Genomic DNA, 13,525 nt, shown 5'->3' with positions numbered 1-13,525 from the left:
GCATATATACCATACATGGCCGCACGTGATTGCATGCATGTATGGGTATATATGCATACGTCTCAACCCTTCCTCAACACTAACCACTCGTGTCTTGTCGTCAGCACATTGTCTGAAGAACTGCCACGCCAGGGAACTCCTTGAAGCTGGCTTTGGTGTGCTCGGTCCCTTGCTGCGGTGGGCACTAGCAGGCGTACTGTCTAGAGGACGGCCGCTTCGCTTTTGCACCCTGCTCCCTCTTCTGCTGTGCTGGTGGCTCTGTGTGACCACCGCCTCTTCCTCCGAACTACACAGGTCACTCGCATGACCTTGATTCCATGTGGGGTCGAGGACCTCATCGTCCTCCACATCATCTTACACCCAGTCTTCACCCCTGCCCTCCTTGTCAGTCTGCACACTTTTGAAAGCCCCAGCAGTTGCACCTGTGTTTCGTCATCATCCGAGACGTGCTGCGATGGTCCTCCCATGTACTCATCTTGAAACATAAGTGGTTGGGCATCGGTGCAGGGATAGGTGGAAGGACCTGGGAAACCCTGCTAACAGAGTCATCAAAAATCAGAAGAGACTGCTGCATGACTTGGGGCTCAGACTGCTTGGCTGATTTGCAAGGAGGTGAGGTGAAAGACTGATGGACATGGGCTGCAGGTGCCAACTCTGATCTTTCAGCAGGAGACTGGGTGGGAGACAATGTGAAGGAACTTTTGGCACTGTCAGCAACCCAATCTACTATTGCCTGCACTTGTTCAGGCCTCACCATTCGTAGACCCGCATTAGGCACGACCAAATACCGCTGCAGGTTCTGTCGCATACTCGCACCTGAGGAAGGGGTTTCACTTGTGCGTGTAGCTGGCACAGATCGACCACGTCCTCTCCCTGCAACAGGAGCTCCACCAGCAGCACCACGACCTGGGGCAAGTCCCTTATTTGACGCTCTCCTATTTCTCAAATTTAGGATCTTGCCCTAAATGGGTGTTTAATTAATAGCAGAATAGAACGACATTATGTACAGGGTGTATCTCGCACGCCCTGATCCAGACTAGGCCTCAATTAAATTTGTTTGCCCAAAATGGCTGTATTTCAAATAACAGAATATAACCCCTGGATATAAAGGGTGTATCTCACACGCCCTGACCCAGACTAGGCCGCAATTAAAGATTTGTGCCCAAAATGGCTGTATTTCAAATAGCAGAATATAACCCCTTTATATAAAGAGTGTATCTCACACGCCCTGACCCACACTAGGCCGCAATTAAAGATTTGTGCCCAAAATGGCTGTATTTCAAATAGCAGAATATAACCCCTTTATATAAAGAGTGTATCTCACACGCCCTGACCCACACTAGGCCGCAATTAAAGATTTGTGCCCAAAATGGCTGTATTTCAAATAACTGAATAGAACCCCTGTATATAAAGGGTGTATCTCACACGCCCTGACCCACACTAGGCCGCAATTAAAGATTTGTGGCCAAAATGGCTGTATTTCAAAAAAGTGAATAGAACCACACAATGTAAAGGCTGTATATCAAACGCACTTATCCAGACTAGGCCGCAATTAATGATTTGTGCCCAAAATGCCTGTATTTCAAATAAGTGAATAGAACCACACTATGTAAAGGCTGTATCTCACAATGACATATGCAGCAAAGGCTGCAAAATAAACTTTTTTTTCCCCAAACGGCTGTTTGTTTAATAACTGAATGTGACAGCAGTATATAACCCTGGAATTTCAAACGTCTTGATGCTGCAAGGCCTGAAAAATTGTGTATTTTGCCCAAAAAAGGGTGTTTTATTAATAGAAGAATATAACCCCTGTATATAAAGGGTGTATCTCAGACGCCCTGACACACAGGGGCGCAGTTAAAGATTTGTGCCCAAAATGGCTTTATTTCAAATAAATGAATAGAACCACACTATGTAAAGGCTGTATCTCACACACCCTTATCCAGACTAGACCACAATTAAAGATTTGTGCCCAAAATGGGTGTTTGTTTAATAACTGAATATGACAGCAGTATATAACCCTGGAATTTCAAACGTCTTGATGCTGCAAGGCCTGAAAAATTGTGTATTTTGCCCAAAAAAGGGTGTTTTATTAATAGAAGAATATAACCCCAGTATATAAAGGGTGTATCTCACACGCCCTGACCCACACTAGGCCGCAATTAAAGATTTGTGCCCAAAATTGCTTTTTTCAAATAAGTGAATAGAACCACACTATGTAAAGGCTGTATCTCACAATGACATATGCAGCAAAAGATTTTGTTTCCACAAACGGGTGTTTGTTTAATAACTGAATATGACAGCAGTATATAACCCTTGCATTTCACATGTGCTGATGCTGCAACGGCTGTAAAATTGTGTATTTTGGCAAAAAAAAAGTGTGTTTTTAAAAACCCAGAAAATTATGGCTGTATTTCTAGCTTAAATTGCACACTGACTAATCCTGCAAATGCACCAGATGTATATTGCCAAAAAAGGGTGATTTTTTACAACCAGATTATTAGTGCAGTTTTTCAAGCTTGGATTTCAATGTCAGAAAAGCTCAGATGCAGTGCTGGTGCACTGAGCTTGCATAAAATGTCAGCCGCCGCCGCCCACATAACTAACAGATGGATAAAAGTTATTTTTTTTTCGGTCACTGGGCTCAGGGCAGGGTAAAAAGATTGTGCCCTGCACCCACACAACTAAATGTATGTCGATCGCTGAGTTAGATTCACATTCTGAACAAAGATTCAGTCCTATTCTCTCCCTGAAATCACCAGCAGCATCCTCTCCCTACACTAGTAACAGCAGAGTGACGTGCAGCGCTACGTGACTCCAGTTTATATAGAGGCTGGGTCACATGCTGCACTGGCCAATCACAGCCATGCCATTAGTAGGCATGGCTGTGATAGCTTCTAAGGTCAGACAGTTAAACGCTTGTTGATTGACTGCTCTGCAGACTTTCAAAAAGCGCCAAGAAAGCGCCGAACACCGAACCCAAACTTTTACTGAAATGTTCGGGTCCGGGGTCCAAAAATCCTAAAGTTCGGTACGAACCCGAACTTTACAGTTCGGGTTCGCTCAACCCTAATTGTAAGACCCATCCACCCTTATTCACAGCCCAATACAGAATGACAATCTGCACATTGTGCACCTCCCTGCCTGCTGCAGCACTTATTGGTTCATCCAGGCTTTCTATCAGCCTGTGAGAAAGTCAGGGCAAGCCCTTCCACCCACTTCCTCTCAGAGTTATGTGAGCACCCTTCTTCCTTTTCCCACCAAAGTCCAGACATGAAAGTACCTTGGACCTTTGTATAGTATCTAGTTGGCACAGATGGCTCCAGGGCCACCTGCAGTTCCAACCATACACAGCTTTGCATTAAACTTTGCCCGATTGCTTTGACCCTTCCATTTGGCAGTGTCTTCCTGCAATGTTGTCAGTGTCTTCCTGTTTACCATAGTCCTCTGCAGGACCCATAACACAGTCAAATCAGCCACAACACAATCTATTTTTATCAATACCGATCTCAACCTTTTTCACGGCCGTCCCAGTGCCGGAGCGCTGCCCCTAGTGAGAGAGGGGGAACGCGCTTTTCTGCTCAAATTCTGCTTTAAGTAATCATGCTAACATGTTACAGGGTGGGCTCCTTATGACACTTTATGTAGAAACGCGTAGAGCCGGACACACCAGGTGTCTGTAACTATATTTAGAGCAGGACATGATTTACTGCCTGAACCGGCAGCTTTATTTTAGGTCACCTTTATTAGTGTGTGGTTTGTGAGGGCCGCTATTTAGCTGGGAATACCAGTGTGAGCACTTAAGCAGTGTAGGTCCCTTGTTGAGTGCACACTGCCATAGAGTCCATGTGACAGTGTGCAGAGGGAATACATACTGCTACAGTGTTGCGGACCACACATTTGCTCATTAGTGTGTGGTTTGTGATTGATGCTAATCAGCTGGGGATACCAGTATGAATGCTTGAGCGGCGTATGTCCCTTGTTAGAGTGCACATTGGCATAGAGTCCATGCGACAGTGTGTAGAGGGAATACATACTGCTACAGTGTTGTGAGCACTTGGTTTCAGGGGTAGAGCTCTAGGAGTGTCTTCACTGCCGTGTCAATACTCGGAATTTTAGACCTGTCTCTTTCCCCCGTCCTGTGCATTTAAGTATTTTCCCCTCCTTCCTTTATTTTCTTATGTGTAATCAATAAAACTTTTTTTATTTCATGTTTTTAAGCATCCCCTCCTGCTGGAATTTACTCAACCTTTTTAACCCCTTAAGGATAGGACCAATTTAATTTTTTTTGCATTTCTGTTTCCACTCCACATCTTCCAAGAGCCATCTTTTTTTTTTTTACATTTTCTATTCACATATCCATATGAGGGCTTTTTTTGAGGGACTATAGGAAAAAGAGAAGCAATTCTGCATTGTTTTTGTTTTTGTTTCGTGTTTACAATGTTCCCTATGCGATAAAAATTAGAAACAAACCTTATTCTGTGGGTAAGTATGATAGTATGATTACAGTGATAACAAATGTATGTAGTTTTTGTTTTATTTTCCTATAAAAAAAAAAAAGTAAAATAATTTGCTTTGCATTAACACATTCTGACAGTCATAACTATAATCTTCTATCTACAGAGCTGTATAATGGCTCATCTTTTGTGGGGCAAGCTGTAGTTTTATTAACTATTTTTGTGGGGGAACATCCCCTATTTTTATTTGTTTTCTGTTACAGCATTACATACATAAACATATGTAGCAATAACTATTATTTAAAAAAAATTACTTTTATTTTTGTATTGCACTTTTTAGTCATGAGTAGGGATGAGCGAACCCGAACTGTATAGTATAATTTTGGGGTGTCCGTGACACGGACCCGAACCCGAACATTTTCGTAAAAGTCCGGGTTCGGGTTCGGTGTTCGGCGCTTTCTTGGCGCTTTTTGAAAGGCTGCAAAGCAGCCAATCAACAAGCGTCATACTACTTGCCCCAAGAGGCCATCACAGCCATGCCTACTATTGGCATGGCTGTGATTGGCCAGTGCACCATGTGACCCAGCCTCTATTTAAGCTGGAGTCACGTAGCGCCGCACGTCACTCTGCTATGATCAGTATAGAGAGAGGTTGCAGCTGCGACGTTAGGGCGAGATTAGGCAGATTAACTCCTCCAAAAGACTTCATTCTGTGATCGATCTGCAGCTGTGGATCATTGAAGTGCTATTATTGACTTGCTCACTTTTTTGAGGCTGCCCAGAGCGTTTTTAGATCACTTTTTTTCTGGGGTGATCGGCGGCCATTTTGTGACTTGTGGTGCGCCAGCACGAGCTATCACCAAGTGTATTTAACCATCGATAGTGTGGTTATTTTGTGCTATATCCTACATCAGCTGCAGGCTGAGCCTGTGTCACCGAAGTGCATTTAACCATCAACAGTCTGGTTATTTTTTGGCCATATACTACATCAGCTGCAGGCTGAGCCTGTGTCACCGAAGTGCATTTAACCATCAACAGTCTGGTTATTTTTTGGCCTTATACTACATCAGGGGCAAGTTGAGCCTGTCACCCAGCGCCTAAAAAATAGACCTGACATTTCTATTCAACCAAATCTGCACAGTTTTAGCTGGTCAAGTTATTTGTAGTGACCGTCAAAGCAGACTTTTTGTTCTGGGTTGAAAAAGCATTCCCAAATTTGCCATTCTGAAAATAACTAGTTTGTGGTATTTCAGGCCTACTTGAAATCTATCCCAAAAAGAAAATCTTACATTGAAGTTATTGATAGTATCATTCAGAAAAACCTAAGACACACGCCAGCGTGCTGATAGAAGTGTCATTCTGTGATTAAACCTATAACTGTCACACAGAGCAAAAAAAAACAGGTCTCACATCTCTATTCAACCAAATCTGCACAGTTTTAGCTGGTCAAGTTATTTGTAGTGACCGTCAAAGCAGACTTTTTGTTCTGGGTTGAAAAAGCATTCCCAAATTTGCCATTCTGAAAATAACTAGTTTGTGGTATTTCAGGCCTACTTGAAATCTATCCCAAAAAGAAAATCTTCCATTAAAGTTATTGATAGTATCATTCAGAAAAACCTAAGACACACGCTAGCGTGCTGATAGAAGTGTCATTCTGTGATTAAACCTATAACTGTCACACAGCGCAAAAAAAAACAGGTCTCACATCTCTATTCAACCAAATCTGCACAGTTTTAGCTGGTCAAGTTATTTGTAGTGACCGTCAAAGCAGACTTTTTGTTCTGGGTTGAAAAAGCATTCCCAAATTTGCCATTCTGAAAATAACTAGTTTGTGGTATTTCAGGCCTACTTGAAATCTATCCCAAAAAGAAAATCTTCCATTAAAGTTATTGATAGTATCATTCAGAAAAACCTAAGACACACGCTAGCGTGCTGATAGAAGTGTCATTCTGTGATTAAACCTATAACTGTCACACAGCGCAAAAAAAAACAGGTCTCACATCTCTATTCAACCAAATCTGCACAGTTTTAGCTGGTCAAGTTATTTGTAGTGACCGTCAAAGCAGACTTTTTGTTCTGGGTTGAAAAAGCATTCCCAAATTTGCCATTCTGAAAATAACTAGTTTGTGGTATTTCAGGCCTACTTGAAATCTATCCCAAAAAGAAAATCTTCCATTGAAGTTATTGATAGTATCATTCAGAAAAACCTAAGACACACGCTAGCGTGCTGATAGAAGTGTTATTCTGTGATTAAACCTATAACTGTCACACAGCGCAAAAAAAAACAGGTCTCACATCTCTATTCAACCAAATCTGCACAGTTTTAGCTGGTGAAGTTATTTGTAGTGACCGTCAAAGCAGACTTTTTGTTCTGGGTTGAAAAAGCATTCCCAAATTTGCCATTCTGAAAATAACTAGTTTGTGGTATTTCAGGCCTACTTGAAATCTATCCCAAAAAGAAAATCTTCCATTGAAGTTATTGATAGTATCATTCAGAAAAACCTAAGACACACGCTAGCGTGCTGATAGACGTGTCATTCTGTGATTAAACCTATAACTGTCACACAGCGCAAAAAAAAACAGGTCTCACATCTCTATTCAACCAAATCTGCACAGTTTTAGCTGGTCAAGTTATTTGTAGTGACCGTCAAAGCAGACTTTTTGTTCTGGGTTGAAAAAGCATTCCCAAATTTGCCATTCTGAAAATAACTAGTTTGTGGTATTTCAGGCCTACTTGAAATCTATCCCAAAAAGAAAATCTTCCATTAAAGTTATTGATAGTATCATTCAGAAAAACCTAAGACACACGCTAGCGTGCTGATAGAAGTGTCATTCTGTGATTAAACCTATAACTCTCACACAGCGCAAAAAAAAACAGGTCTCACATCTCTATTCAACCAAATCTGCACAGTTTTAGCTGGTCAAGTTATTTGTAGTGACCGTCAAAGCAGACTTTTTGTTCTGGATTGAAAAAGCATTCCCAAATTTGCCATTCTGAAAATAACTAGTTTGTGGTATTTGAGGCCTACTTGAAATCTATCCCAAAAAGAAAATCTTCCATTAAAGTTATTGATAGTATCATTCAGAAAAACCTAAGACACACGCTAGCGTGCTGATAGAAGTGTCATTCTGTGATTAAACCTATAACTGTCACACAGCGCAAAAAAAAACAGGTCTCACATCTCTATTCAACCAAATCTGCACAGTTTTAGCTGGTCAAGTTATTTGTAGTGACCGTCAAAGCAGACTTTTTGTTCTGGGTTGAAAAAGCATTCCCAAATTTGCCATTCTGAAAATAACTAGTTTGTGGTATTTCAGGCCTACTTGAAATCTATCCCAAAAAGAAAATCTTCCATTAAAGTTATTGATAGTATCATTCAGAAAAACCTAAGACACACGCTAGCGTGCTGATAGAAGTGTCATTCTGTGATTAAACCTATAACTGTCACACAGCGCAAAAAAAACCAGGTCTCACATCTCTATTCAACCAAATCTGCACAGTTTTAGCTGGTCAAGTTATTTGTAGTGACCGTCAAAGCAGACTTTTTGTTCTGGGTTGAAAAAGCATTCCCAAATTTGCCATTCTGAAAATAACTCGTTTGTGGTATTTCAGGCCTACTTGAAATCTATCCCAAAAAGAAAATCTTCCATTGAAGTTATTGATAGTATCATTCAGAAAAACCTAAGACACACGCTAGCGTGCTGATATAGGTTTAATCACAGAATGACACTTCTAACTGTCACACAGCGCAAAAAAAAACAGGTCTCACATCTCTATTCAACCAAATCTGCACAGTTTTAGCTGGTCAAGTTATTTGTAGTGAACGTCAAAGCAGACTTTTTGTTCTGGGTTGAAAAAGCATTCCCAAATTTGCCATTCTCAAAATTGTGGTGAACGGGAACAATGAGGAAAACATCTAATAAGGGACGCGGACGTGGACATGGTCGTGGTGGTGTTAGTGGACCCTCTGGTGCTGGGAAAGGACGTGGCCGTTCTGCCACAGCCACACGTCCTAGTGAACCAACTACCTCAGGTCCCAGTAGCCGCCAGAATTTACAGGGATATTTGGTGGGGCCCAATGCCGTTCTAAGGATGGTAAGGCCTGAGCAGGTACAGGCATTAGTCAATTGGGTGGCCGACAGTGCATCCAGCACGTTCACATTATCTCCCACCCAGTCTTCTGCAGAAAGCGCACAGATGGCGCATGAAAACCAAGCCCATCAGTCTGTCACATCACCCCCATGCATATCAGGGAAACTGTCTGAGCCTCAAGTTATGCAGCAGTCTCTTATGCTGTTTGAAGACTCTGCTGCCAGGGTTTTCCAAGGGCATCCACCTAGCCCTTCACCAGGGGTGGAAGAGATAGAATGCACTAACGCACAACCATGTTTCCTGATGATGAGGACATGGGAATACCACCTCAGCACGTCTCTGATGATGACGAAACACAGGTGCCAACTGCTGCGTCTTTCTGCAGTGTGCAGACTGAACAGGAGGTCAGGGGTCAAGACTGGGTGGAAGACGATGCAGGGGACGATGAGGTCCTAGACCCCACATGGAATGAAGGTCGTGCCACTGACTTTCAGAGTTCGGAGGAAGAGGCAGTGGTGAGACCGAGCCAACAGCGTAGCAAAAGAGGGAGCAGTGGGCAAAATCAGAACACCCGCCACCAAGAGACTCCGCCTGCTACTGACCGCCGCCATCTGGGACCGAGCACCCCAAAGGCAGCTTCAAGGAGTTCCCTGGCATGGCACTTCTTCAAACAATGTGCTGACGACAAGACCCGAGTGGTTTGCACGCTGTGCCATCAGAGCCTGAAGCGAGGCATTAACGTTCTGAACCTTAGCACAACCTGCATGACCAGGCACCTGCATGCAAAGCATGAACTGCAGTGGAGTAAACACCTTAAAAACAAGGAAGTCACTCAGGCTCCCCCTGCTACCTCTTCTGCTGCTGCCGCCTCGGCCTCTTCTGCTGCTGCCGCCGCCTCGGCCTCTTCTGCTGCTGCCGCCGCCTCGGCCTCTTCTGCTGCTGCTGCCGCCGCCTCGGCCTCTTCCTCTGCCTCTGGAGGAACGTTGGCACCTGCCGCCCAGCAAACATGGGATGTACCACCAACACCACCACCTGCGTCACCAAGCATCTCAACCATGTCACACGGCAGCGTTCAGCTCTCCATCTCACAAACATTTGAGAGAAAGCGTAAATTCCCACCTAGCCACCCTCGATCCCTGGCCCTGAATGCCAGCATTTCTAAACTACTGGCCTATGAAATGCTGTCATTTAGGCTGGTGGACACACACAGCTTCAAACAGCTCATGTCACTTGCTGTCCCACAGTATGTTGTTCCCAGCCGCCACTACTTCTCTAAGAGAGCCGTGCCTTCCCTGCACAAACAAGTGTCCGATAAAATCAAGTGTGCACTGCGCAACGCCATCTGTGGCAAGGTCCACCTAACCACAGATACGTGGACCAGTAAGCACGGCCAGGGACGCTATATCTCCCTAACTGCACACTGGGTAAATGTAGTGGCGGTTGGGCCCCAGGCGGAGAGCTATTTGGCGCACGTCCTTCCGCCGCCAAGGATCGCAGGGCAACATTCTTTGCCTCCTGTCTCCTCCTCCTCCTACTCAGCTTCCTCCTCCTCTTCTTCCACCTGCTCATCCAGTCAGCCACACACCTTCACCACCAACTTCAGCACAGCACGGGGTAAACGTCAGCAGGCCATTCTGATACTCATATGTTTGGGGGACAGGCCCCACACCGCACAGGAGTTGTGGCGGGGTATAGAACAACAGACCGACGAGTGGTTGCTGCCGGTGAGCCTCAAGCCCGGCCTGGTGGTGTGCGATAATGGGCGAAATCTCGTTGCAGCTCTGGGACTAGCCGGTTTGACGCACATCCCTTGCCTGGCGCATGTGCTGAATTTGGTGGTGCAGAAGTTCATTTGCAACTACCCCGACATGTCAGAGCTGCTGCATAAAGTGCGGGCCGTCTGTTCGCGCTTCCGGCGTTCACACCCTGCCGCTGCTCGCCTGTCTGCGCTACAGCGTAACTTCGGCCTTCCCGCTCACCGCCTCATATGCGACGTGCCCACCAGGTGGAACTCCACCTTGCATATGCTGGACAGACTGTGCGAGCAGCAGCAGGCCATAGTGGAGTTTCAGCTGCAGCACGCACGGGTCAGTCGCACTGCGGATCAGACCCACTTCACCACCAATGACTGGGCCTCCATGCGAGACCTGTGTGCCCTGTTGCGCTGTTTCGAGTACTCCACCAACATGGCCAGTGGCGATGACGCCGTTATCAGCGTTACAATACCACTTCTATGTATCCTTGAGAAAACACTTAGGGCGATGATGGAAGAGGAGGTGGCCCAGGAGGAAGAGGGGTCATTTTTAGCACTTTCAGGCCAGTCTCTTCAAAGTGACTCCGAGGGAGGTTTTTTGCAACAGCAGAGGCCAGGTACAAATGTGGCCAGACAGGGCCCACTACTGGAGGACGAGGAGGACGAGGATGAGGAGGAGGATGAGGATGAAGCATGTTCACAGCGGGGTGGCACCCAAAGCAGCTCGGGCCCATCACTGGTGCGTGGCTGGGGGGAAACACAGGACGATGACGATACGCCTCCCACAGAGGACAGCTTGTCCTTACCTCTGGGCAGCCTGGCACACATGAGCGACTACATGCTGCAGTGCCTGCGCAACGACAGCAGAGTTGCCCACATTTTAACGTGTGCAGACTACTGGGTTGCCACCCTGCTGGATCCCCGGTACAAAGACAATGTGCCCACCTTACTTCCTACACTGGAGCGTGATAGGAAGATGCGCGAGTACAAGCGCACGTTGGTAGACGCGCTACTGAGAGCATTCCCAAATGTCACAGGGGAACCAGTGGAAGCCCAAGGCGAAGGCAGAGGAGGAGCAAGAGGTCGCCAACGCAGCTGTGTCACGGCCAGCTCCTCTTAGGGCAGGGTTAGCATGGCAGAGATGTGGAAAAGTTTTGTCACCACGCCACAGCTAACTGCACCACCTCCTGATACGGAACGTGTTAGCAGGAGGCAACATTTCACTAACATGGTGGAACAGTACCTGTGCACACCCCTCCACGTACTGACTGATGGTTCGGCCCCATTCAACTTCTGGGTCTCCAAATTGTCCACGTGGCCAGAGCTAGCCTTTTATGCCTTGGAGGTGCTGGCCTGCCCGGCGGCCAGCGTTTTGTCTGAACGTGTATTCAGCACGGCAGGGGGCGTCATTACAGACAAACGCAGCCGCCTGTCTACAGCCAATGTGGACAAGCTGACGTTCATAAAAATGAACCAGGCATGGATCCCACAGGACCTGTCCATCCCTTGTGCAGATTAGATATTAACTACCTCCCCTTAACAATATATTATTGTACTCCAGGGCACTTCCTCATTCAATACTATTTTTTATTTCATTTTACCATTATATTGTGGGGCAACCCAAAGTTGAATGAACCTCTCCTCTGTCTGGGTGCCGGGGCCTAAATGTGTGACAGTGGCCTGTTCCAGTGGTGGCTGACGTGAAGCCTGATTCTCTGCTATGACATGAAGACAGATTCTACGCTGACATAAGGCCAGATTCTCTGTTACGGGACCGCTCTCCTCTGTCTGGGTGCCGGGGCCTAAATGTGTGACAGTGGCCTGTTCCAGTGGTGGGTGACGTGAAGCCTGATTCTCTGCTATGACATGAATACAGATTCTGCTCTGACATAAGGCCAGATTCTCTGTTACGGGACCTCTCTCCTCTGCCTGGGTGCCTGGGCCTAAATGTGTGACAGTGGCCTGTTCCAGTGGTGGGTGACGTGAAGCCTGATTCTCTGCTATGACATTAAGACAGATTCTGTGCTGACATAAGGCCAGATTCTCTGTTACAGGACCTCTCTCCTCTGTCTGGGTGCCGGGGCCTAAATGTGTGACAGTGGCCTGTTCCAGTGGTGGGTGACGTGAAGCTTGATTCTCTGCTATGACATGAAGACAGATTCTGCGCTGACATAAGGCCAGATTCTCTGTTACGGGACCTCTCTCCTCTGCCTGGGTGCCTGGGCCTAAATGTGTGACAGTGGCCTGTTCCAGTGGTGGGTGACGTGATGCCTGATTCTCTGCTATGACATTAAGACAGATTCTGTGCTGACATAAGGCCAGATTCTCTGTTACGGGACCTCTCTCCTCTGCCTGGGTGCCTGGGCCTAAATGTGTGACAGTGGCCTGTTCCAGTGGTGGGTGACGTGATGCCTGATTCTCTGCTATGACATGAAGACAGATTCTGCGCTGACATAAGGCCAGATTCTCTGTTACGGGACCTCTCTCCTCTGCCTGGGTGCCTGGGCCTAAATGTGTGACAGTGGCCTGTTCCAGTGGTGGGTGACGTGATGCCTGATTCTCTGCTATGACATGAAGACAGATTCTGTGCTGACATAAGGCCAGATTCTCTGTTACAGGACCTCTCTCCTCTGTCTGGGTGCCGGGGCCTAAATGTGTGACAGTGGCCTGTTCCAGTGGTGGGTGACGTGAAGCTTGATTCTCTGCTATGACATGAAGACTGATTCTGCGCTGACATAAGGCCAGATTCTCTGTTACGGGACCTCTCTCCTCTGCCTGGGTGCCTGGGCCTAAATGTGTGACAGTGGCCTGTTCCAGTGGTGGGTGACGTGAAGCCTGATTCTCTGCTATGACATTAAGACAGATTCTGTGCTGACATAAGGCCAGATTCTCTGTTACGGGACCTCTCTCCTCTGCCTGGGTGCCTGGGCCTAAATGTGTGACAGTGGCCTGTTCCAGTGGTGGGTGACGTGATGCCTGATTCTCTGCTATGACATGAAGACAGATTCTGTGCTGACATAAGGCCAGATTCTCTGTTACAGGACCTCTCTCCTCTGTCTGGGTGCCGGGGCCTAAATGTGTGACAGTGGCCTGTTCCAGTGGTGGGTGACGTGAAGCTTGATTCTCTGCTATGACATGAAGACAGATTCTGCGCTGACATAAGGCCAGATTCTCTGTTACGGGACCGCTCTCCTCTGTCTGGGTGCCGGGGCCTAAATGTGTG

Source organism: Bufo bufo, chromosome 11 (genome assembly GCF_905171765.1).
Source record: "Bufo bufo chromosome 11, aBufBuf1.1, whole genome shotgun sequence".
Taxonomy (NCBI): domain Eukaryota; kingdom Metazoa; phylum Chordata; class Amphibia; order Anura; family Bufonidae; genus Bufo; species Bufo bufo.
This window is presented reverse-complemented; position numbering follows the sequence as displayed.